The sequence below is a fragment of the Pinus tabuliformis genome, chromosome 4_2, assembly GCF_031772625.1.
Source record: "Pinus tabuliformis cultivar Carrire ecotype Pingquan chromosome 4_2, CPIR1, whole genome shotgun sequence".
Classification (NCBI taxonomy): Eukaryota; Viridiplantae; Streptophyta; class Pinopsida; order Pinales; family Pinaceae; genus Pinus; species Pinus tabuliformis.
The window spans coordinates 792724665-792752053 of record NC_142304.1 but is presented as its reverse complement, the minus strand read 5'-3'; the positions used below and the strand labels follow the sequence as shown (position 1 = coordinate 792752053).

At 40.0% G+C, this 27389-nt stretch overlaps 1 pseudogene; it reads right to left on the bottom strand.

Moving 5' to 3' along the window:
• Nucleotides 1–615: 615 nt before the first annotated feature.
• Nucleotides 616–23781, bottom strand: LOC149172036 (L-ascorbate oxidase homolog; annotated as a pseudogene).
• Nucleotides 23782–27389: the final 3608 nt, after the last annotated feature.

Sequence of the window (27389 nt, the reverse complement as noted above, 5' to 3'; positions counted from 1 at the left end):
TCCCCTCCTCAACAAGACACTGCTAGCAGGGCCACGGGATTTACTCTTAGCATCCATGGGGCGCAGAGTTTGGAACAAAGTGTCCACGCAAAAATACCAAAATCTTAGGTCCTGTAACCTCCTTCTTTGTCTCGTTTTCTCTCTTCAAACAAGTCAAACAATTAAATTTTTCTAAATGTATGGATAAATTTTAGGATCAAGATATCCAGTTGGCCTCCAAATCCCTTAAAAACCTAGTTACGGAACACTGACCAAACATAGGAATGTATTTCAAGTCTAGGGTTTGTAGGGTTTGTGAATAAATGTACTATGTTGAAAGATGTTGCCACTTCCATACCCAATTTTCAGGATTTAGGTATTAAGGGCTTGACTGGGATTTGTAAAAGTTTAACCCTATTTATAGCAAGAAAATCCTCAATTTTTCCTACTTGTTCTCCTTCTCAGACCTTGACTACAGTTTGTAGTCTTGTACGAAGCTCCTCAATGCATAAGCTCTTCAATACTTTTGAATTACCCTCTAACGGTAGTGATTTCCATTGTAAATTGATCATGGTCCTTTGTATTTTCTTCTCGGATTCTCAAGGAAGGGACGATATTCCACATTTAGCACAACCGTCACCTTCTGAGCAGATATTGTAACATTGGGACTATAAGGAAGGCACCAGTGACAAACACTCCTCTTACGTTGTAGTATTATGCTAGCTACAATGGTGTTTTGTAATGCACGTGGGAAACACCATTCACTACATAATGTTGTTTGCTGTCAATAGTGGGGGCTTAGTTTGAGACGATTATTGTTTGAGTAATGTTGATTTTCCCATAGTGGAAAGATCCTGGTGGATTTGGATGAGCCACACTGGCTATCAAGTTCCATCTGTACAACAATAACCATTCAAAATTTGAGAACTTGATTATATAGGATAGGTACAAGCTCCTAGATATTTTAAAATTCAACTTTGTTTAGTTGAGATTCTTTGGGGCTTCCTCCTTCTTAAACATAAACTAAACAATATAGTCTAGAACATGCTTTGGGAGACTTGAACCTGGATAGATGAGATGTCAAGCCACAATCCAAACTATTCGAACCAAAAAACCATTAACCATTCTTTGAAATTTATTTTTAATAACTATCCCTAATTTCTATGATGATCTTTTATCTATATTTTATGGTAATCATAAAACATTAACAATGATACAGATATACATTCATCTATCTATCTATCTGTAAAATCTATAAGATTATCTCACACATGCATTATGCTAAAACCAAAGTAATCAGGGCAAAAACCAAGCCTGATGGTTCTGGACTGGTTCATAGACCAATCAATCTCGGTAGTGGAAAATGTCAGTATTAAAAATAATAGGACTTTTCAAACGAGTAGATGCAACAATGTAATATCGTTGAGGTGGTTGATCTGTAGTGACCAGAACAGAGTAGGACTAGCCAACATGAATGTCAAGAGAATCATAGACAAGTTGAATGGTGTGAGATCCTTCTACCTCCACAAGCTTCAATTTGTGACCCTGAATCTTGAAGTTCAAAGATGATGATAATCCCACATTTGAAATTCAGAGGTGGAATATTTTCCCTGCAGATTAATAGATGGGTCATTTTAGATACATCTTAAGAGAAGAAACAATGGATTCATCATCCATCAGATAAAATCAAAATAAACTGGATCTTGTGAATCATTGAAAGGCTAGAAACCCATGTACTAAATCTACCAAACTACCTTATGATAGAGATTAGTGATAATTACCTTATTCCACTGTAATTTCTATTTCATTTGGCAGCCCATGACCATGAATGTGAACAAAATCAAGATTACCAATATCAAGTTTCCTTCTAAGGATCTGCCCAAAGATAGAATATGGTTAGATTGATGAATTGCAAGAGAACATTCTGGTGGACAAGCTGAAGTTGAACATACCTAGTCTCTTTAATTTCAAGAGATATACATGTTTCAGGGATGCATTAATAACTTACTAAAGTGTTGGTTTTGTACCAGTCACCTATAAGCAGAGTGATATCACCATAAGGCGGAGGGAATGGAATAGGGATCAGGGCCCTGCTAGCTACATTTAGTCCTCCAAATTCCCCTGCAACTTTCTACAGATACAATGATGGAAAGTAATAGTAGCTACCCATTTGGTCCTTCACCTAGAACTTGTACGTAAATTTTTCCCCTGGTATGGGGTAGTTTGTGCTAGGTACTCCATCTTTCCATGAATTTCTCCATTGTTGGATGCCACTCCTGTACCAAAACTTGTTTAAAGACCTCAATGCAATATTGTAGATCACCAAAGAAATCCATGAATCTCAATCAGCCAATCCAAAAAGATAGAACCCAAAGAATATACCAAGTTAATAAGAAATCTTTATCCATGTTGTTAAATACATTCACAAATATGTTATCCTTAGTGACATTGTCAATCTGGGGTCTATAAAATTGTCCATTTATTAAAATCCCCTGCAACAATAACAGAATGTGTCTCAGAAAAATCCTGGAAAATCATATGTGAGCTACAACTATTGGCATTGAAACATGCCTGAGATTTTTTAAAACTATACCTACTGAAGAATACCAAGAGGCCATATTGTGCCCTATGGAATGTTCCATGTAAAATATCTACAGGGATCTTCAGCTAGAGAATAGCCAAAAAATGCGATGATGAAAAACAACCTCAAGGAACCCATTGAATTCTTGCTGAAGTTCTTTGGCCCTTTTTCTAGGTCTTGATTTATATTTTTATTGGTTTCCAGCAAGATAGGATTATTCAACGATAGTTTCTCTTACTCTACATGTTAAGCAATTGGCTTCTTCAAAAAATATGTTACATTGTCATATATATTTGAGAAAATAATAGCCAAACAACATAGATCTTGCAATACATAACAATTATAGCAAAAGTAGTTATAATTAAACTGAATGGATTAAATATCCACATTCCATAGACTTAGATTGAGATAGTATAAGAAATCAATACCTTACTCCAAAATTGTTGTAAACAACCCAACAAAAACCATGCCTTAAAATTACACACCAAATGCACAAATTCTTGGGCAGCTCTTTACTCCATTCTACTACTGGCTTGTAATTTTTTTATTATAAAAATGTACCTGTGATTGTGTTTGTGGTTTTATTGATGTACAAGCCTGACAGAGTTAAGATGACAGAGAGGATAAAGCTTAAGGACTCATTATTGTCCTCCTCTCAGCTTCTGTCAGTGATGTAAAGCAACAAAGTATCACATGCACTTCCTCTGAGGATATCCTACAAAATTTAGCATAAAAGTGCTCATGAAATTTTCACCTAGTTTCTACGTCATAATATGTAAACCAATCAAAATAATTTAAATTTAAAAAGAGGCACATGCAATTATTTGGAGGGAAAAGAACAAAGACCTCCTTATTAGCCTATAATCTGTTTTTTATCTCATAAAAATGGGAGGCCTTCCCTTTTCCTTTAGGCTATTCCTTCTCTAATGTTGCAAATTCAAGATGCAAAGTTTAGTCAACTTTGGTTTAGAGAAGATTTTCATATTCTATCCAACGCTAATGTTTCCATCTTTCTATGATCTTGTTTGTAATGCTATACCATACTAGTATTGATAGTTTGATCGGGTATATTAAGAATTTAAATGTATTCACATTTTATGTTAAGTTTTACATCTAAATCCTTTTCCTTGTAGCACTCTTTGTGAAACATAATTCATGCTTTTCCATAAGCTATTTTTATGCCAACAACCAAATTCTGGTGGTGTGATAGTTCTTACATTTCTGTTTTAGATTTTGGCAATTGCTTTTCTAGTTTAAATATGTGTAACTTCTTGAAAGGCTTTGAAGGATGGAGTAAGTAATTGTTTAGTCAACATATATTTATGTCAATGTGTACTTTTAATGTTCATTCACATCTACATATGTACTATAGGTATGCAAGTATAATTGAAAGGTACCCACAAGACTGTGATGTGCATTACAATTGGGCTTTGGTTCTGCAGGTATTTACCGCACATCTAAATGAATGGTTAGAAATATTTTTCCAATCATAGAATTTATTATGGTAAAATTATCAATGAATGGATGACTGACACTAATAGATGAGAGGTGAGAGGGTGTATCTTGTTAGAACTTATCAAACTCGTAGTATAGATAGGCTTATGATTTTATACCTTTTGGGGATATAGAAACCCTCTGATTGTTAAAATACTTCCTTTTGAGGTGAGGAATTTCTCATAGGGGTCTGTCTAAAAGGTTTTTACATCTCTGTGCAAGTCATAGATCCCCAACAAAGTGTTGTGATTTTTGCAATAGACTGAAAGGTAAAACAAACTAAAGGAGACAAATTGAATTTCCCTATCTGTTGAATCAAATTCCTAAAATGAGAAGAAAGTAGGACAAGAGAGAAACTCATAAGGTCATATAACTTATAATTATTATTTATGTGAGAGGCTTGCATGATGTGCCAATATTGAAAGCACATATCGCCTCACTAATCAACCAAGTAGCCATGAACATATGCTTTATGCCAAAGCTTTACTCCTCTAAGTCAGGTTCATAGAGAGTAGTCATTATAGTATGGGAATAATTCTTAATAGTCGGGGGTCAATTTATCTTATTCCCACTTGAATGTTTCAGACGATGGGTTCTAGTGCTTTAGCCACAACCTATCCCCTAAACTCTCTTAAGGTAGTTGGAAGGATAGGGAAAAATGACCCATCAAACACTCAAGTAATGGCCCATCTATCATTTTAGTGTGTAAAAACTACTTCAGAAAAGTTTCCATCTTACTCAGACTGGCTAGATTGAAATCCCGAGGGATTCATGTTCAACAAATGCATCAGAATTAATTGTGGATATTAATTAAAGATGATGTGCAAACACAAATAGCCATGGAGTCCTTCCTAATAAGGATCAGGACAAATGATATATTCTTTATTAAACATAACTTAGAAGATGAAGAGTATTTCCACTTGTTTGTTGAAGCTATGAAGGTTGTGAGCAACTTGATCTTATGACTAACCAAGCACTATGTAAGGCATCCTAAGTGAGATGAAAAATGTTTGATGATATGGATATAGTAAGTACACTTCTTTGCATTAAGCCTTACATTGTATCTTGCTTGTGCCCTCACTGCTTGTTAGATTTGGCTTCCTGTTACTAGTAAAGCTCTTGGCCCCTTGTTGATATTTATGGTAGTTGATATTTTTCTTGGATTCCTCTTATCTAGAGGTGTAAGATTGATCTAAAGATCATCTGATTACGACATGTATTCATGGAGGTATGAATTTATTTGTGTTATGGGACAATTCATCAAGGTCGACCAGCAACCAAATTGCCCCCACTTGTGCTCAACATTTTAGTATAAAAAGAGGTTTCTTGCTAGTCATTTGGACACACACTCTTCTTGTGATCTCCTCCTCTTCACTTGTCTTTGGGTTTTGGTGGAAGAAGGAGTCACTAAGAGAATACGATGCCCTAGATGTTTTTCCCTAACCCTAGACACTATTTAAAGAAAACCTGTACTCTACCCTAAGAGGAGATACCCTAGCCCTACTTACAGTCTAAAGGGAGAGAAGACTCTATGCTACCCTAATATGGTAGAAGCCTAATGCTGTCATGGGGGCCAACTCTTATGGTGGAGTCTTCACAACATTCCACACTATCCTAAATGGGACCTTTCTACATAGCAATAAGGAGCCTACGTATGCTACCCTAAATGCTATCAATCTAACGTTGTTCCCTATGGAGATGACGTTAAGGCCTAACGAAGAATAAGGTGAGGTCTACACACTGGTATAATTTGTAGTCATTGAGGGTTCTAAGCAGCAAGAGAAGGATTCATGTACGCTAGAAAGATGAAGTCTTAAATAGATCCAGACGCAGTCAAAAGGAAGTGTTTCTTTGACATGGCAGACAATGTCATGGTATGGTAAACAACATGTATATACATGATATGGAAGACAATTCTCTGATATGGTAGACAATGCTTTGACATGGAAGATAGTGAAAAACCTGTATATGCATGGTATGGCTAACAAGATTTTGGTATGTCAGAAAGTATATATATTATATGACACTGAAAAAATAGTATCCATGATAGGGTAGTCTCCCCAGTGACATGATATAGTAGACATGGTAGAAAGCTTGATGTATCACAATCCACACATCATTATATGGAGACACCTAGTTGCAGTTCACTACTGGGCTAGGCCACAAACCATAGCCAACAGTGGAGACCTTTTTAGGAGTCATGTTCATATGCAGTCCTATAGTGCAGCATGGTGATAAGCGCAACATGGTGATAAGGTGCATGGAGCAACATGATGAGTATTGTAGTAGGGTACATGGGTATCATGGTGTAGTAAGGTACATATAGTGCAGCATGGTGATAAGCGCAACATGGTGATAAGGTGCATGGAGCAACATGATGAGTATGGTAGTAGGGTACATGGGTATCATGGTGTAGTAAGGTACATGGGAAGCATGGTGCAGTAAGGTACATGGGAAGCATGGTGCGGTAAGGTGCATGGGCAGCATTTTGTGCATGGGTAGCATGGTGCAGTAAGGTGCATGGGAAGCATGGTGCAGTAAGGTGCATGAAGCAACATGGTGGAGTATGGTGTAGCACAATGGATGCACCATGATTATGGGCATGGATATATAACACCAACATGGTGTATTACAATATACATTGAGTGTATGATGGGTGAATCATAGTGCAATGAAGGGTACATCAAAGTGCAGCTCAGTGATGGGAGCAACAATGTAATGAGAACAACTCAGTGTTGGGTGCAACTTGGATGGATGCAACAAGGTGACAATGAATGCACTGACTGTTGGATGTAGCATGGTTAATGCAACATACTATATGCTGCAACATAGTTAATGCAACATACTATATGGTGTAGCATGGTGATGGAATCATCTGTGTTCTAATCATCTACCTCATGTGTTATCTTTCTAGGGAAGATCTCTGCTCTTATTTTGACAAGTCAAAATCTTGACTTCTGATGTATATGTACTATTTATCTCTCTGCTGAGCTATTGGAGAATATAAGAAGAATTGATCAAGGGTTTCCCCACATTGGGGTTTGTCCCTGGCTGGTGCCACATCTTGTGTCCTCTTGCCTTGAATTGTTGATGCAGGGCGGACCCCACTCTACCCTGCAATCACCAGGATCTCTAAACACTCTGTTCTGCCGTCAATTTATATAAACTAAAATGTCAAATTCCAGCTGTATGCAAACAGGAAAAAAAAAAAAAATCTTTAACCTAGCCAAAGTCAAAACGCATAGTCTGTCATGAAATCGAAGTGCAAGGTAAGGACAATGGATGTGCGCGAAGCTCTCCAGGCCAATGCACACAGATCAAACTTCGACCAACAGAGTATCTGAAGCCCGCGGTTGTATTTCCTATGCGCTGGTTCTGGGGTTTGGTCTTGTCAAAAAAGAAAGGCAACGCTGCAGACAACCATTAGCACGTCCATTCGGCCTGTTCGCAATCTTATGGAGCATATTTAATTATAACTGGTAAGAAAAACGACAAGACCGACAAAGTGCAACACACAGAACTGCGAACTGGTATTTCTTCACAAACCAGACATTATCAATACCGAGAATGTGTTGTTAACTGTTGTTTGAATGGCGCTCTGCCATCGCCACGGGATTTGAATTCAATACGCAATAAACCAGCGCAATCCTCAAACAAGCTCTGTCATTGATTCAAATCAATTAAATACTGGTGTCGTGGTCCATACAACAAGGCACGGGGCTACGACTACGCACAGCCTCCTAGATATCAGACAATATGACAATATACGCAATTGAATTTTGGTGATCGAACTTGGTGATTCAAAGCTACACGCACTCAGTCAATCCAGGTCGGCGCATGGATCGTGTTTTAACCTGTGGATATACAATCTTTGAAGGGAAACCCAATCGCTCAGGTGCAGGGTTCTGCTTACGCAGGTCACACAGTTCTCTTCCTCGACCTCTTTCAAAATTTAGTGGGCGATCTGTAGTCTCAGGTTGATGGCGATCTCCACGCAGGCTCCACTGAACTATGACTCTTCCATATTCAATCAACAAACAATCTTCCTGCCTCGTGCTTTCAGGCGGACATCATTCACAAGTATGCGCATGAGCAAGTCAAATTAAACACAGAAATAAACCATGTGCACGATGGCGGCCACAGGTTTAGACATATCCACAGGCATACAAGGCATTGGCTATATAAATAGCGCACATACAGCCACACTAAAACGCACATCCCATCCTTTTTATTAACATACAAAACCAGTTTATATATATATAAACAGTCTTTATATATATATGGCCGCATAGAAGATATTACACAGTCCTTACACAAGAATGCGCCTCCCCTTCAATCAAATCCAAGACAGCATTTTTTTTTTTTCTTTCACAATTAAACAATCTGTATATACATCTATCAATTAAAACAAACCAGTTTACTTACAAACGGTGTTGGCCAGATAAGCAGGATTTATGGCCCTTACAACCGCCGGAAGGCTCCCAACCAGAACCCTCTCACACTCTATCTCCTTTTCTCTCCAAATCCCTTCCTATTTAAAAATCATTAAATTAAATGATCAATCCCTTAAAATCCTCAACAACCCCTAAATCTCTCAACATCCCTAAAGGATAGGTTTTATCCCTAAAATCCTTCAATTCATTAAATTTCCTCATATCCTTTTATTAATAGAAGGATATTTACATAAATCCTCACCTTCTCCTATTTAATTCAAATTAATTAATAAAATATTAAAAATCATCACACCCCATATTTACAAATTAATATTATCACACCCCATATTTACAAATGGAGAAAAAGGTCTTGATGCTCCTGCATCAGACTCCCCATGTAAGAAAATTCATGACCGCCTGGTCATAAGTCTGGATATCTCCTCCTGGATCCCAAATTTTATTTTGTAATCCTTTCGTGCTTGTCGATTGCTTCACTGCTGTTGTCATCTGCTGTTGTCTTCCAGGTTTCCATATTTTGTGCTGTAGTGCTCCACTTGCTTTGCTCTTGCAATCCTTCACTGTCATTTTCTTGTTGTCGCTCCTTTTCTTTCTTTCAGCTGTCTTTCTCTGGGATGTCTTTATCATCAACCTCCTTATCAACTCAATTTCTCTGTCGAGTATTTCCTCTGTTTGCTGATTGTTTCCATCCCTTGATTGCTGAATTCTCGTTCTTGCTTGCTCCTCACTTGTTGCTCTAGCTGTCACTATGAATGTTGCGGCCTCCCAATAGTCCTTTCCCTCTGCAACATTCCTTTGCTCGTCACGTGCAATTTCATCTTGATTATCATTTATGACAACTGCTTTGTCATCCTTCATCAGCAATCTATCCTGGACATTCATCCTCTGTTCTTCCAATTTCCTCCTTTGAAAGTCCATTTCTTTATATAACTCAATGATTTTACTTGGAGTGGACTTTGGAAATTTTACACGATCTTCTATTTCCTCACATGGTCTTTCTTCTGCTAAATCTTCCTTAACATCCTTCAGTAGATGTTCTTCTTCTTCCAAACCTGCAATCACACACAAATCATTAGTTTTAAAATCACAAGACCTTACGGTCTTGTTTGATGCTTCAGTCATCAAATCTTTGGGCTGCTTTGAATCATTCATATGATTCAACTTCTCTAGCTCTTCATCACTTTCAAAAAGTAATGGTCCACTCTCTGGGTAACATATCGAAACTTCAACATCTTCTTCAGCATCTTCCTTTTGCTGTAGCTCAACTCTTTCGAGCTCCTCTATCCTCTGTCTGGCATCAAGAACTTGTTCAAGTTCCCTTATTTCCTTTATCAACTGCAAATTTACCTGATGATTCCACTTCTCTTGTAGTCTCCGCCACCTCAACTTCTTCCTCATGACATAACCACCCTTCTGGTCTACCTCATTTCTTTGCAACGTCTCCATTAACACCTCAAGCTGAACTGCTATCTCAGCATTCTCCCTCTCATATTCCTCTTTGCTTAACTGTCTCTGTATGCCAACTGCTTTGGCACCCTTCTCCTTTTGTCCTCTGCTGTGGTTTATTTCAGAACCTTTGTGACGACTGTCACTAGTCATCATCCTTTCCATCTCTATGAGTTGTACTAAAGCCTCTTCAGCAACAAGTCCTATCTTGCCGCCACTTACCTCACCAAGCCCTCATCACTCGGTCTTTTGGCAAGCAATTGGTTCTATTTCCAGAACCTCCTTTGAGCACTTTTCTTTGCTCTTCCTGGCTTCAACTCATCTCCCTGTTCACAACTGTCTTCCTTATCCAATCTCTATTGGATTTCCTCAAGGTTCTGCCACACCTATGCTTTCACCAGTTTTCTGTTAGCAATTTTAAACATGATTTCTATGGATTTTCCTTTTGGGAGTTGCAAAAATACTTCTGCTTTTAATGCAAAGACTACAATCTTCAAATTCAAATAAACCCAGATCACCTTACCCTCAAGATCTCAGTCTGATCTTGTCTTTTTCATTTACCTGTACTTCAATCTCATCCCTCCTGCAGTTCTATCCTGACACCTTTGATAATAAACTCGTCCTCTGCACCAGCGTTTTCACTCCACGCTTTTGTTGCCACTGAATTGTAATTAAATCTGCGCTCTATTTAAAACTTTCAAACAAGCTGCAAACAATTATAATCCCATCGATTTCTGCAATTAACAATTACAGTATTGATCCACATAGAACAGCGCATCAAAATTCTCCATAGATGAGATCGATTTAAAACTGCTACTGTTCTAAATTACCGCACAGTCATGTAGCAGTTGGATTTTTTTCTTAATCAAAGCATATAAAAGTACCCTGTTCCTATACAGCTTAACGCTTTCCATTCAGTTCAACAAACCTTCTGTCTTTATTTAGAAAAAAAACAAACACTCTTCATTTCAACAGAGCCAAGCTCTGATACCACTTGATGCAAGGCGGACCCCACTCTACCCTGCAATCACCAGGATCTCTAAACACTCTGTTCTGCCGTCAATTTATATAAACTGAAATGTCAAATTCCAGCTGTATGCAAACAGGAAAAAAAAAAAAATCTTTAACCTAGCCAAAGTCAAAACGCATAGTCTGTCATGAAATCGGAGTGCAAGGTAAGGACAATGGATGTGCGCGAAGCTCTCCAGGCCAATGCACACAGATCAAACTTCGACCAACAGAGTATCTGAAGCCCACGGTTGTATTTCCTATGCGCTGGTTCTGGGGTTTGGTCTTGTCAAAAAAGAAAGGAAATGCTGCAGACAACCATTAGCACAGCCATTCGGCCTGTTCGCAATCTTATGGAGCATATTTAATTATAACTGGTAAGAAAAACGACAAGACCGACAAAGTGCAACACACAGAACTGCGAACTGGTATTTCTTCACAAAACAGACATTATCAATACCGAGAATGTGCTGTTAACTGTTGTTTGAATGGCGCTCTGCCATCGTCACAGGGTTTGAATTCAATACGCAATAAACCAGCGCAATCCTCAAACAAGCTCTGTCATCGATTCAAATCAATTAAATACTGGTGTCGTGGTCCATACAACAAGGCATGGGGCTACGAGTACGCACAGCCTCCTAGATATCAGACAATATGACAATATACGCAATTGAATTTTGGTGATCGAACTTGGTGATTCAAAGCTACACGCACTCAGTCAATCCAGGTCGGCGCATGGATCGTGTTTTAACCTGTGGATATACAATCTTCGAAGGGAAACCCAATTGCTCAGGTGCAGGGTTCTGCTTACGCAGGACACACAGTTCTCTTCCTCGACCTCTTTCAAAATTTAGTGGGCGATCTGTAGTCTCAGGTTGATGGCGATCTCCACGCAGGCTCCACTGAACTATGACTCTTCCATATTCAATCAACAAACAATCTTCCTGCCTCGTGCTTTCAGGCGGACATCATTCACAAGTATGCGCATGAGCAAGTCAAATTAAACACAGAAATAAACCATGTGCACGACGGCGGCCACAGGTTTAGACATATCCACAGGCATACAAGACATTGGCTATATAAATAGCGCACATACAACCACACTAAAACCCACATCCCATCCTTTTTATTAACATACAAAACCAGTTTATATATATATATATTAATAGTCTTTATATATATATGGCCGCATAGAAGATATTACACAGTCCTTACACAAAAATGCGCCTCCCCTTCAATCAAATCCAAGACAGTGTTTTTTTTTTCTTTCACAATTAAACAATCTGTATATACATCTATCAATTAAAACAAACCAGTTTACTTACAAACGGTGTTGGCCAGATAAGCAGGATTTATGGCCCTTACAACTGCCGGAAGGCTCCCAACCAGAACCCTCTCACACTCTATCTCCTTTTCTCTCCAAATCCCTTCCTATTTAAAAATCATTAAATTAAATGCTCAATCCCTTAAAATCCTCAACAACCCCTAAATCTCTCAACATCCCTAAAGGATAGGTTTTATCCCTAAAATCCTTCAATTCATTAAATTTCCTCATATCCTTTTATTAATAGAAGGATATTTACATAAATCCTCACCTTCTCCTATTTAATTCAAATTAATTAATAAAATATTAAAAATCATCACACCCCATATTTACAAATTAATATTATCACACCCCATATTTACAAATGGAGAAAAAGGTCTTGATGCTCCTGCATCAGACTCCCCATGTAAGAAAATTCATGACCGCCTGGTCATAAGTCTGGATATCTCCTCCTGGATCCCAAATTTTATTTTGTAATCCTTTCGTGCTTGTCGATTGCTTCACTGCTGTTGTCATTTGTTGTTGTCTTCCAGGTTTCCATATTTTGTGTTGTAGTGCTCCACTTGCTTTGCTCTTGCAATCCTTCACTGTCATTTTCTTGTTGTCGCTCCTTTTCTTTCTTTCAGCTATCTTTCTCTGGGATGTCTTTATCATCAACCTCCTTATCAACTCAATTTCTCTGTCGAGTATGTCCTCTGTTTGCTGATTGTTTCCATCCCTTGATTGCTGAATTCTCGTTCTTGCTTGCTCCTCACTTGTTGCTCTAGCTGTCACTATGAATGTTGCGGCCTCCCAATCGTCCTTTCCCTCTGCAACATTCCTTTGCTCGTCACGTGCAATTTCATCTTGATTATCATTTATGACAACTGCTTTGTCATCCTTCATCAGCAATCTATCCTGGACATTCATCCTCTGTTCTTCCAATTTCCTCTTTTGAAAGTCCATTTCTTTATATAACTCAATGATTTTACTTGGAGTGGACTTTGGAAATTTTACACGATCTTCTATTTCCTCACATGGTCTTTCTTCTGCTAAATCTTCCTTAACATCCTTCAGTAGATGTTCTTCTTCTTCCAAACCTGCAATCACACACAAATCATTAGTTTTAAAATCACAAGACCTTACGGTCTTGTTTGATGCTTCAGTCATCAAATCTTTGGGCTGCTTTGAATCATTCATATGATTCAACTTCTCTAGCTCTTCATCACTTTCAAAAAGTAATGGTCCACTCTCTGGGTAACATATCGAAACTTCAACATCTTCTTCAACATCTTCCTTTTGTTGTAGCTCAACTGTTTCGAGCTCCTCTATCCTCTGTCTGGCATCAAGAACTTGTTCAAGTTCCCTTATTTCCTTTATCAACTGCAAATTTACCTGATGATTCCACTTCTCTTGTAGTCTCCGCCACCTCAACTTCTTCCTCATGACATAACCACGCTTCTGGTCTACCTCATTTCTTTGCAACGTCTCCATTAACACCTCAAGCTGAACTGCTATCTCAGCCTTCTCCCTCTCATATTCCTCTTTGCTTAACTGTCTCTGTATGCCAACTGCTTTGGCACCCTTCTCCTTTTGTCCTCTGCTGTGGTTTATTTCAGAACCTTTGTGACGACTGTCACTAGTCATCATCCTTTCCATCTCTATGAGTTGTACTAAAGCCTCTTCAGCAACAAGTCCTATCTTGCCGCCACTTACCTCACCAAGCCCTCATCACTCGGTCTTTTGGCAAGCAATTAGTTCTATTTCCAGAACCTCCTTTGAGCACTTTTCTTTGCTCTTCCTGGCTTCAACTCATCTCCCTGTTCACAACTGTCTTCCTTATCCAATCTCTATTGGATTTCCTCAAGGTTCTGCCACACCTATGCTTTCACCAGTTTTCTGTTAGCAATTTTAAACATGATTTCTATGAATTTTCCTTTTGGGAGTTGCAAAAATACTTCTGCTTTAATGCAAAGACTACAATCTTCAAATTCAAATAAACCCAGATCACCTTACCTTCAAGATCTCAGTCTGATCTTGTCTTTTCGTTTACCTGTACTTCAATCTCATCACTCCTGCAGTTCTGTCCTGACACCTTTGATAATAAACTCGTCCTCTGCACCAGCGTTTTTACTCCACGCTTTTGTTGCCACTGAATTGTAATTAAATCTGTGCTCTATTTAAAACTTTCAAACAAGCTGCAAACAATTATAATCCCATCGATTTCTGCAATTAACAATTACAGTGTTGATCCACATAGAACAGCGCATCAAAATTCTCCATAGATGAGATCGATTTAAAACTGCTACTGTTCTAAATTACCGCACAGTCATGTAGCAGTTGGATTTTTTCTTAATCAAAGCATATAAAAGTACCCTGTTCCTATACAGCTTAACGCTTTCCATTCAGTTCAACAAACCTTCTGTCTTTATTTAGAAAAAAAAACAAACACTCTTCATTTCAACAGAGCCAAGCTCTGATACCACTTGATGCAGGGCGGACCCCACTCTACCCTGCAATCACCAGGATCTCTAAACACTCTGTTCTGCCGTCAATTTATATAAACTGAAATGTCAAATTCCAGCTGTATGCAAACAGGAAAAAAAAAAAAAAACTTTAACCTAGCCAAAGTCAAAACGCATAGTCTGTCATGAAATCGAAGTGCAAGGTAAGGACAATGGATGTGCACGAAGCTCTCCAGGCCAATGCACACAGATCAAACTTCGACCAACAGAGTATCTGAAGCCCGCGGTTGTATTTCCTATGCGCTGGTTCTGGGGTTTGGTCTTGTTAAAAAAGAAAGGCAACGTTGCAGACAACCATTAGCACGTCCATTCGGCCTCTTCGCAATCTTATGGAGCATATTTAATTATAATTGGTAAGAAAACGACAAGACCGACAAAGTGCAACACACAGAACTGCGAACTGGTATTTCTTCACAAACCAGACATTATCAATACCGAGAATGTGCTGTTAACTGTTGTTTGAATGGCGCTCTGCCATCGCCACGGGGTTTGAATTCAATACGCAATAAACCAGCGCAATCCTCAAACAAGCTCTGTCATCGATTCAAATCAATTAAATACTGGTGTCGTGGTCCATACAACAAGGCACGGGGCTACGACTACGCACAGCCTCCTAGATATCAGACAATATGACAATATACGCAATTGAATTTTGGTGATCGAACTTGGTGATTCAAAGCTACACGCACTCAGTCAATCCAGGTCGGCGCATGGATCGTGTTTTAACCTGTGGATATACAATCTCCGAAGGGAAACCCAATTGCTCAGGTGCAGGGTTTTGCTTACGCAGGTCACACAGTTCTCTTCCTCGACCTCTTTCAAAATTTAGTGGGCGATCTGTAGTCTCAGGTTGATGGCGATCTCCACGCAGGCTCCACTGAACTATGACTCTTCCATATTCAATCAACAAACAATCTTCCTGCCTCGTGCTTTCAGGCGGACATCATTCACAAGTATGCGCATGAGCAAGTCAAATTAAACACAGAAATAAACCATGTGCACGATGGCGGCCACAGGCATACAAGACATTGGCTATATAAATAGCGCACATACAGCCACACTAAAACGCACATCCCATCCTTTTTATTAACATACAAAACCAGTTTATATATATATATATATATATATTAACAGTCTTTATATATATATGGCCGCATAGAAGATATTACATAGTCCTTACACAAGAATGCGCCTCCCCTTCAATCAAATCCAAGACAGCGTTTTTTTTTTCTTTCACAATTAAACAATCTGTATATACATCTATCAATTAAAACAAACCAGTTTACTTACAAACGGTGTTGGCCAGATAAGCAGGATTTATGGCCCTTACAACTGCCGAAAGGCTCCCAACCAGAACCCTCTCACACTCTATCTCCTTTTCTCTCCAAATCCCTTCCTATTTAAAAATCATTAAATTAAATGCTCAATCCCTTAAAATCCTCAACAACCCCTAAATCTCTCAACATCCCTAAAGGATAGGTTTTATCCCTAAAATCCTTCAATTCATTAAATTTCCTCATATCCTTTTATTAATAGAAGGATATTTACATAAATCCTCACCTTCTCCTATTTAATTCAAATTAATTAATAAAATATTAAAAATCATCACACCCCATATTTACAAATTAATATTATCACACCCCATATTTACAAATGGAGAAAAAGGTCTTGATGCTCCTGCATCAATTGTTTTCTGTGATTTATGTGTATGTTCTATTTGCATTTTACTATCATGCTAAATGTGATTGCTAATCTGGAATTGATATTGAGCTAATATGGAAAATTGAAGTAAATTTTCTCTTAGCATAGAACATACCTAAAATTAACAAAAAAAACCATTAAAAACAAAGGAATAACCAACACATGAACTACTTAAATGAAGTAGAGAAAGTAGTACAACCTTCTTATTGGACAAACAACCAACAATATAGGTTGCACGAAGTATCCACACTGTGTTGCAACATCATGACCAAATCATTGCACTGTGTGTCATCAGAAGTAAGAAATTTACCTTATTACGATGGTTTAATTGACATAGATATATTTTTGGATTCTTTTGAAATAGAAGTTCCATAGGATCATCGCTTTCAAGCACTAGACTTAGAACTGCATGCTAGGCCCACACGGTGGTGGGTACGCATAAAGATAGATTTGAAGAATGGAGTGACTACACGAGGATGATGAGGATGAGATTTAGTCATGCTAAAGTATGGTTAACTGAGAAGTACAATGGGAGAAATGATCCACGCGATCATTTTCCAAAGTGGACTAAGGTTTACAGAATGGAGCCCCAGCCAGAGTGGGTGCATTTATTCTGTTACGCTCTGGATATAATCCCTATGAACTAGTATTTGGAAACAGAGCTCTCCCATAGCACCATAGAATGGGATATATTAAGAGAAGGGTTCGTGAGGACATTCATATTTGAATATGGATTTAAGAGTATTGATGAAGCATTGCAGGAGGTTAAGGTTGTGATCTTCAGAATTCCACAGGATCCTTTGGAATTGGTTCAACTAGATTGGAGTACCCAACTGGACCATGCGCTGGAATGCTATAATATGACTGCTAAAGGAGAGGATGATGATCCAAGGAATATTAACATCCCAGAAGCAGAAGGCCACCGCGAGGTAGAGGGACTACAGATAGAGAATCCAAACATCACAGTGCCATTGAAAGCTAGGCAAGTAAACATTGGTATAGGAGCGGAGACAAAGTTTGGAAAGATTGGGGATTAATGGGATGATTCTACAATAGTTAAAGTCGCTGAGCTGCTTCATGAATATATGATTTATTCCCTATAAAATTTTCAGACTTGAAAGGCATCATATGCGGTTTGGGAGTGATGAAAATAACTTTGAAACTAGATGCGAAGCCCGTTAAGTAGAGACCATATTGCCTTAATCCCAAATACAAGGAAAATGTCCGCTTAGAGTTGGACAAGATGCTTGAACCTGGTAATATTGAACAGCTGAGGAATCTGATTGGGTGATCCCAATGATAGTTTAGGAAAAGAAGCAAAAGGATGAAATAAGGGTTTACGTAGGTATAAGAAAGCTTAACGATGCCTGCGTTCATGATACTTTTTCGACACCATTTACAAATGAAGTACGAGATAATGTTGGAGGGCATGAGGCATACTCCTTTACTGATGGATTCTCTGGGTACCATCAGATTAAGATTGCGCTAGAAGACAGGACTAAGACAACCTTTGCGATAGAATGGGGATGTTTCCAATATATAGTGATGCCTTTTGGACTTAAGAATGCATCGACGATCTTCTCGCACGTAGTCATTGCGACGTTCAAGGAGTTTATTCACAAATTCTTGGACGTATATTTTGATGACTAGAAAAATTATGTTTGGGCTAGTCAAGCACCATGTAGACAGTCTATGCTTAATATTGGATACATTTCAAAGGTATCATATTCCGTTGAACCTGAAGAAGCGTTTGCTTTGTGTTCCCTTTCGGATTTTTCTAGGTCATGTGGTATGCAGGCAAGGATTGATGGTGGACCCTACCAAGATCACAGTAATAATAAATTTGGAAGCCCCAAGAAGTGTTAAACAGAAGTACGCAATGCTGGACCATACTGGATACTATTGGAAGTTTCAAGAGTTATCCTCAAATTACTGCATTGTTGATTGTGTTAGACCAGCCAACATGTTAAGGGGATCTCCTTAGTAAGAAGTCTCAATTAGAACTCAAACCATTTGGTGTAGGAGTCCCAGCAGTGGGTCGTAAGGTAATGCCTTGACTGCGATGTCGCACAGAGGCAAGTAAGATAACTTTTTCAGTAGAAAGGGTGTGACTAATGTAGTGAGTCAAGGAATGAATATGAGAGGTTCCAACACTTCAAAGGGAGAGGAAGGTGAAGGTGAGTTCTAGCTTGAAATGGAACAGTCCCAACTAAGCTAGGAACACAAAACACAAAGGACATGAATAGCTTCCGGCAGAGCAGTTGACACGGATGCGGAAATCCCAACATACAAGGTAATATAACATGAACAACACATGAATCAGTCTGAGAGGAGTGTGACAGTTGATATAACAAGGTTCATAGAAAGGTCTGTCTAATGTTTGGTAGAGCGTTTGACATGGAAGTTGACAACATTAACAACATATGCAACACATTAATAACAAGATTCATATATTTGAATACAAATAAGTTCATATAGGGTACGTAAGTTAAAAAACTTATATCGTTTAGATAATCTTCGGCAAAATCACATAACCAATCTTTTGTCGACGCGTTTCGAACCAACCAGTGTGGTTCATCGTCAGGACAAGTTGAAGAACAGATCCAGCTTAGCCTGTTTAAATAGCTAGAGCAGAGACACCAACGGTTACCTGGAAAAGATTGGTTATGTGATTTTGCCGAAGATTATCTAAACAATGTTATGGATCACAGAAGTCTAAATTCCTTACCAACATATATCATTAAGGCAACTGAGCAGTCCAACTACAATAACAACATATGCATGAAAATGTGTTGGCTTTTATTATATAAAGAAGTGTAAGTCACAATCATATAATACACCATGTAAACCTATTAGCCCTATTAGTAGAATGTTGCAACCGCATCCACCTGCTCCTCCAAAGATACTAGCTTCGTGTAGTGGAGAAGCCAAGGCGCGTTACCATATTGTCCAGGCCTTCTTCAAGATAGTCTTAGTAGCAGCTTGGCTGACCAAAAGCCCTTACAATGAGTTATGAGGGACTATTTATAGCAAAGGGTGGAGTGACGCTTGACAATCCCATTTATGACAGTTCATGTATCCTCATGACTCTTCACCTACTCTATGACAGTTACATCCAACTTTTGACACTTGGCTTACACTTGACATAACTCAACATTACAATGCACATGTACTCATGTGAGACAACATGGATTGAGCAAGCTTTGCAAGACATCACTGACACTTGGTCCATTTTGGTGAGACCAACTCTTTGACATGCTTTTGACAGTGAAGCTAGTTAGCTAATGCCAAGTTTGTTCATCTGTGATGGTGTGCATGCACCTCATGGTGATATCTTGCTGAAGCGAATTCTTGCCTCCATTGCAACCGGTGCATTGCTTCGGCCCCTTCATCCAACCCGTCTGATAATATGCACATGGTCTTCTTGGGTATAGTTGAACCAGCAACACATTGATGCATAGTGTCTGTGATGATCTTCAAGTGTGTGTTGGTGGTCATGCACATAAACTTTCTAAAGTGCATGTTCAGCCCCAGTTTGAATTGCTTCTTGTCTTCACCTTGGTGAGTGTGTTGAATGGGTTGGATTGCATGTATGCGTTCTATGACACGTGTGATAGTGGATCCTTTTCACACAATCAAAAACACTTCTCATCATGTTTTTTCTATGTGAGCTGCTAGGATGGATCCTTAACTTGTACTGGTGCAGTTTCATCAGTGAGTGCATGTTGCGCCCACTGCTGTTCCTGTTCTTGTTGCAACTCATTATACCATCTGTGTAGCTTCATGTTCTACCCAAGTTGCTACTTCAGCACATGAAAGTGCTTCTTTGTTCCATCCTCTCCCTTTGTGCGATCTTCACGTCACGCTGTCACTTCATAGCCTAAGTCTCCAAAGTTGCTTTCATATCAGTGGATCTCCTTGATCCTACAACTTTGCTCCGCCTCTATGTTGTCAACAACCTTCCTCTTGTGTTCATTGTGTTCACTTCATTTGTTGCATTTGCCACACTCTGTATGATCCCTTCAACTATTGTTCATGGTGCTGCTCACTATGTTGCTACTTCTTGATGTCCTTTTCCATGAACAACTTGATATCCTCGTGAGTAGATAAGCCCATGGACACTTGATTGACTGCATCCCCAAGAGTGCTCTGAACAGTGCCTTCATCTCTACTCTCTTAGAAACCATTGTACCTGTACTGCTGAGAGGCAGATGAACACCTTTGATACCTAGAGACATGGCAGCACTAATAGCAAGCAATCTGTCAGTCAAAAACTGAAATGAACATGAGAACTAACTTGCAACACACGTGGGTGAATGATCATGAAGGTTGCGCAATTTCGGCCGGGATATCGGGAGACCGATTCCCAAGACTACAAATGGCACATTCTGGGTTGGTAAGAGATTGACGAACTGTTGGAATTGTTCAATGGATAGTCCAATTTGGCAGTTGGCTACTAGGATTACATAATGAGAAATCCCAGCTGGGAGGAATGCTGGCCCAAAGGAAAATTTGCTCAAATTTTTGGGCCAAGCAGCCACTGGCCCTAGAAATGCACAATTCAATCCAAGAAGCCAGTGTTAGGCTAGAATGAATAAATCTGGAGAGGAAGGTGAGCCTTCTTTCTCCAGATTGCACCATGCAGCCTTGGTGAAGGCAAAGACCAGGCCAAGGTTGGCTCGACTTGCCGATGGGCAACTTAAAGCAGGTAAGTCAATGAAATTCATGGAGACACTAAGTGATACCAGAAGTGATAAACAGTGCATGCAAAACATGAATGGAATATTGAGCAAATAGATCAACATGCATGTGGGTGAGGCAGTTCGTCAGTTGCGCGAACGCCCATGAAAAATAGTTTCATGCATGTGACAGTAGTGAGATAGCAATGAAAATTGAAAAATGTCTAAGACAAGCTAGAATATATGTAAATGACAATAGGCATACAAAGAAATCAAGAAAACAACACTCACACAAGCGAACACACAAAAAGTGACAGAAATGCAGCACAAGACATGGGAAGCAAGCTTTCCCCAAAACAAATGAGCTGAATGTGCTGACTGCTCCTAGATGTGATGTGGGATGCCAGAGCTACAAGGTTGATGTGAGTAATAAGCTCTGTAATGTTCGGTTTTGAGTTTTTATAACATCGACGTTGTCATGCACATGCCACAAATCTAGGAGAAGCGACACTTGGAGGAAGGTTTCTGAGTTGTTCCCTTCCATGTAACCTCCAGCTGCTAAACATAGATCCCTGAAACAAGGGATGCCATTGCATGTTTCCTTGGTAGAAGGAGCCGATGCATGCAAGTCTATTTTTCTTAGTCCCATAGAGAATCGGTCAACTCAGCTGCTCATGCAAGAGACTGCTTGACTACTGGAGAAAAAAATGCACATTCTTGACTGTAAGTTGGGCTAACTGCCAAAAGGGATTACGCAATTTTTAGGCTCAAATGCTAATTGTTGCCGAAATTTTCACAAATCCTAGGCTGAACTACCTGTTGATGGGAAAAATTGCACAATTCCTACTGGGAGGGTTGGTTGGCAGGATTTTTAATCCTAGAGCCCAGTAGGTTGTTAGAGGAAATTGCATAATTCCTAGAGGGAAAGGATGGTTTCCCTCTATAAATCTACAAATTTCACTGGGATGTCACTCAGCCTACAGCTGGACCAAGTCTAGATGAGCGACCTATGAAAGGAAAACATCAAACTATGATCGACAGGTTGCCCTTGAGCAAGAAAGACACTGAAGCTTGAGGACTTGACGAAGCAAGGCAAGCTGTTGTGAAGGTTCGTAGGTGTTGGCTTGCATGGGCCTGGCCTAGGTTCGGAAGAATTAGTTAGCCAAACAAATCCCGTAGCTACCAGACCTTTCAGAAACAACCCATGGAGCATGGACTGAAATCTCACTTGAGGTAGCAGGGGAGGGTGCTGGAACCAGGTTTCCACACACTAGGGATGTCTTGGTGTGGTCTGGAGGTTTCACGCACTGGTTTAAAGATCGGCGCCACTAGGTATTTGCCTAGATCCAGATTCATTATCTTTATCAGTGCGCTATTTTATTAGAAGATGTAGTTACAACTTAACAAGATCTTTAAGCAAACATCTAATTAACACAACTAATTCGCGTATTAAATCGAACCCAGATTTACATTCATTCATACCATAAGTAGTTTAAATTAACCAGATAATATGAAAGTCAGATTCGCGATAGCTTAGGAGGAATACAGAATTTCAGAAGAACTTATCTTTATTTCCACTTATCCTTAATACATTTAGATCCGCCCTGCGCACTCAGCTACAGGGGTCCACACACACAGCTGCGGACTTTCCAAGCCTCTGCGCACATAGCTATAGAGCCTCTATCTACCACCCCCACCCTTGACTTACAGATGCTTTCAGACTATCTTCCTTAATAACCCATTATATTCCATATTTCTCCAAACCAGAACTACCTTTCCCTCATAGATCGACACTCTATTTATACCCTTTCTTGGCCCACGATCCCTACGTGGGCCGACTCTATTTATATTTCTTTACATTATTTTCGGGTGGACAACCCTTTGAATCAATCCTATTATACTTCACGCTCCGCATACTTCGAAGTTTTTACAATAATTTAATCCTACTTTTTGGGCTTTTTTCCCCAAAACTATTACGTGGGACCTCCGCTACCCAACAGTCCCCCAACACAATCATCATGACTCATCCTGAGTCACTGGCCAGTGCGGCTAGATGCTCTACCTTTGCTTCATGGGTCGCCTTCCTTTCAATGGTGCTTGTCATCCTGCTGCTCTTTTGTTGTCTCCTGCAACGCTTCATCCGGCTCTTGCCTCAATGTTCCTACCATGCGTCGCAACCGATGATGCTCATTCTACTCTGCTCGGTTAACACAAAACACCCCATTACAAGATTTTAACGCAAGCGGGGGAGCTGCCTACAAGACCTCCTACGACCACCGCAGCCACTTTCGACCTTCTCCTCTTCTCTTCGCAGCATATGTTGCAGCTTGTGTTGTAATTTTGCAATACCCTGGCTGTTGTTCGCAAGATCCCAATCTTCGAGGGACATCATAGATGGCTTATTATCTACATATCTACCCATGGTCGTCATCTGTACATACTTTCGTTGTTCTATCGTAGTGCGTTGGCCTGTCCATGGGCGAGGCAACGACATCCGGACCAATTCTGCTTCGTGTTCCCTCATTTCTGGTACATCCCCTACCAGTGATGTGGTAGCTTGTGGGATGCTCGCATTGGTCAACACCATACCCCTTAGAGAGTCCTGCTTCTCCATCGACTAGATCACTATAGTGGGGTGCATGTATTGTGCAGAGCTAATGAAGAGCGTCATATGTGTTTCTAAAGTGTAGACTGCCCTCAGTGATTTATAAACCATGCGAATTTCAAATTCACTACTTACTGCCTATTCTTACGTGTGTAACATGCTCGTGTAAAATTTGTGGTAGCTCGTTTCATATCTGAATTATACTGTTTCTCTTAATTTCCCGCTGCCTGCTCCCTTTTTCCATAATGTAGACATCTTGTCATGAATAGTGATATCAACAGTCATCATTTCTTGTATCACCGCATCCACATGGTCCTTTTTGTGCAACCAAAATCCTTGTGTTTGGTCAAATGTACACGCACCGTAGTACTCGCACATCCATCCCCCAGGCTACTTTATCGTTCCTCGCTCTCTTCCAACTGCGTGAGGCAGTGAGACTATCCTCTCTTCGGCTAGTCAGGTGGTCGGCCCACCCATGTAGAGCTTTAAGTGACTACCGTTCACTCTGCCTAGAAAGTGGTCTCTATTGAGTTTATTCAGCTAAACCGCACCCCCATTGGTAAATTATTTGGCGACATAGGGTTCCAACCAGTGCATGCGTAGTTTACCTAGGAATTTTGTGAACTTACTATCATAAGTCAATACTAGATCATTTTCCTTGAATGTGCACACCTTGATATGGCGATCATGCCACACTTTCTTGCGTTGTTTCTGTACTTGTTGATGGAATCTAGCCAGAAAGCGTTCCTCCTCTAATTCTTCTAGTTGTGCGAGCCTTTCTTCCAATGCCTTGCAGTCTGCCATACCTGTGAGTGCCGTGATCTATAGAGTAGGCACGATATATTCCATAGGCATAATGGCCTCCTTGTCATAGACTAAGCGAAACAGTGTTTGGCCTGTCAGCTTCTTGCATGTAGTTTGGTATGCCCATAGCACAGCAGGGATGCACAAGTCCCAGTCATTCCGTTGTGCATTATAGACCTTAGTCAACACAGTCTCTAGGATTTTGTTGAAGGCCTCGATGGTCCCATTTGTTTGCGGATGGTAGGGCATACTCTGTTGGTGATATATCTGAAAATCCTTGGTGAGTGCGCTAATCCTTTTATTCAGGAAATGCGTTCCCCTATCACTCATGAGAATTTTGGGATAGCCAAACCTGGTCAGTATGTTCTCGAAAAAGAATTTTGCTGTTGTCGTAGTCGTGCAATTCTTAACTGGCTACACCTTGGCCCATCGGGTCAAATATTCGGTCATAGTGATGATATAACTTTCAATAGGCTCGACGAAGTTAATTGCCCATTTCTCAAATGGCTATAGTGTCATCTATGGTTGAAGGGGCATTTCATTCCTCTGCGATGGTTTTCCCGTTCGTTAGAATACATCATAGGCCTAACAGTATGCTTTCGAATCTTGATGTAGAGTGGACCACCATAATCCACCGTGAAGAATCTTCTAGGCTGTGTCATGGCCTGCATAATGTCCGCCAGCAACCGCTCCATGTGCTTCGGCCAAGATCTATCTATGCTCAAATTCTAATACATACCTACACAATATTTCATCGTTGCTCATCTTGTAGAGGTGCCCTGCAATTACGGTAAAATCTGTTGCGCGTATCACTAATTCTTTCTTTTGCTGGAAAGAATACCCCTGCAGCGCAGTGCCCATGGTTAAAAAGTGGATAATATCTTCAAAGTGGCCATCTAAAATGCACACGACATATAATTGGGCATCCGAGATTTCCTCCTCTAGATTTGTTGGTTCTTTGCCGATCTCAATTTGGGACAGGTGATCCGGACCTCCATTTAGACGTCTCAGCTTTACAACAACCTCAAAGTCGTATTCCTAAAACAACAACAACCATCGACAGATGTGCCCCCCCAAACATAGGCTTATTCACTAAGTACTTGAGTGCAGAGTGATCAGTATACATCTTAAAATGTCCTCTGAGCAAATAGTGACAGAACTTTTGTAGTGCGTATACCATCGCCAATCCCTCCCGCTCAGGAGTAGAGTAATTATTTTAAGCTTTGGACAACCTACAACTGGAGAACACAATCGGGTGATCGATGACCTCTACTCCTTCTTCAGTGATTACCGTACCCAACATGATACACGACGCATCGACATGTACATGAAATTCAACTTCCCACTTTGGAAAGAGCAAGATAGGGGCAGATGCTATCTTTTCCTTAAGCGTTTCTAGGCTATTGTTACATTCCTCGTTCCAGAAATACGTAGCATCCTTCTTCAGTAATTGTTCCATTAGAGCTATGATCTGGGCATAGATTTTTATAAAATTCTGGTAGTAGCCTATGTGCCCTAATGTAGTGCATAGCTGCTTTACATTTCGTGGTGCTTGTAGGTTTAGTATGACAACGATCTTTTCTAGATCCACCATCAGTCCTTGCTTACAAACCACATGGCCTAGCAAGTTCCTGAAAGGGATGAGGAAAGTACACTTTTTTAGGTTGAGTGCAATCTGGTGCTGGCAGTAGGTATCCAACATCAATCATAAGCTCGCAACATGTTTCTTAACCAAGCCAAATACGGTCCAGTCATCCAAGTAGACTTCTAAGAACTTATGGATAAATTCCTTGAATGCAGCTACCACAATACGAGAAAATATCACTGGCGCATTCTTCAGCACAAAGGGCATTATGGTATATTGAAAACAACCCCATTTGGTATTAAATTTTGTCTTTCTCTGATCCTCTAGCACAATCTTGATCTGATGATACCCGAAGAACCCGTCGGTGAAGGAGTATGCTTCCTGCCCGCTCACATTTTCTAGTACCTCATCTGTAAAGGGTGTTGGAAATGGATTGTTAACACATGCATCATTCAGATTCCATAGATCTACATAGATGCAGATCTCACCCTTCTGTTTCTTCTCCTGTACGACCATAGGACTTACCCAATTGGACTTACACAATCCAGTTACTAGTATTCAAAGGAGCAGGAGGAGAAGACCCGGAACAATTTTGGTTTGTGCTAACATCAGTATGGAACATGCAACAAGTCGCAGATGATAATATCAAGAAAGCCATCTTAGTCAGCGCACTACAAGATCGAGCGCTAACATGGTACATGAAGTATTCAAGCATCAACCCAACGGCAGGGATAGAAGACATCCATACTGAATTATCAATGGAATTTAGCTGGCCAATGTCAGAAGCGCAATTGGTTGTAGGATTCAAAGAGATCACGATGATGCCTGGTGAGACCCTATGGGACTTGGATCAGAGGTTGAAGAGCACCATTCGTGAGGCCAACATGACCCTAATGAATGCACAGCACCACGCTTGGTTTGTCGCATCATTAACACCATATTTGAAGACAACTTTGTCACAACAAAAAATCTCCACCCAGGTGGAAGCGCTGGAGGCAACAATGTAGCTGCACGAAACCCCGATACAATACCCAGGGTTGGGAGTTCAGCAAATCCAAGCGCAGGTCCAAAATTTGTGTTTGGAAATATAGAAGTTAAAATAGGAATAGACACCGCGTTCGAAAGTCCGGGAGGAAGTATGTTGCATAAAGTGCACGAGCTAGGGACACGATAAGGATCATTGTCCGGTGTCAGTGAATTTTGTGGTCACGGGGAGACCGATACCATT